Below are 766 nucleotides of genomic sequence, written 5' to 3' on the forward strand. Positions count from 1 at the left end.
AAGATTCATTAATACAAAAATACTATTTATATACTAAAATCAATTATTATATATTTCTATATATATATATATATAATTTAATTTATTTTTAATATATATTTTATATTTTAATATGTATTATATATTAGTAATTAATTTTAATAATTAATTTTAGTGTACACCTAATATAATGATCATTAATATTATGTTGTAACCTAAATGGACCGGGCTGATGCATTAATATTTGGCAACGCTTGTACTCTAATAGTCAATCGTAATACATATAGTTAGTTAATTTTCTCTCTGTTTGATTTGGAACCATCCATCCATGCTTTCCAAAATTGAGTTTCATGACGCTCCAACGCTTGTACTTAATTTTATTCTTGACTTGCATTGCAGAATTATGGTATGACTTGGTGATCCGTCCCTTGCCCTGAATCCAGGCTTCACCCATCATAATCACGTTTCTTTGATGCTGCCTAGCTAATCCGCTGCATTTGGCTTATAATGAATCAAATTAGGCAGTTTGAAGCTACTCAAGTCCGTTTAAAATCGATTCGTCAGCAGATTGATAAATTGAATTTATGAGATTTTAAATTAAAGTTTCATTAATTTGTAAACTGATTTGATTTTATATAAAGTTAACTATAACTATATATTACTTATTAGGGATAAGTATTGTTTTGGTCCCTAACGTTGAGGGTTAGAATCAAAACCGTCCTGATGTAATTTTTGATTTAGAATCATCTTTAATGTTACATTTTATTTTAAAATTGTCTTTCTAATA

The sequence above is a fragment of the Arachis ipaensis genome, chromosome B09 (assembly GCF_000816755.2).
Source record: "Arachis ipaensis cultivar K30076 chromosome B09, Araip1.1, whole genome shotgun sequence".
NCBI lineage: Eukaryota > Viridiplantae > Streptophyta > Magnoliopsida > Fabales > Fabaceae > Arachis > Arachis ipaensis.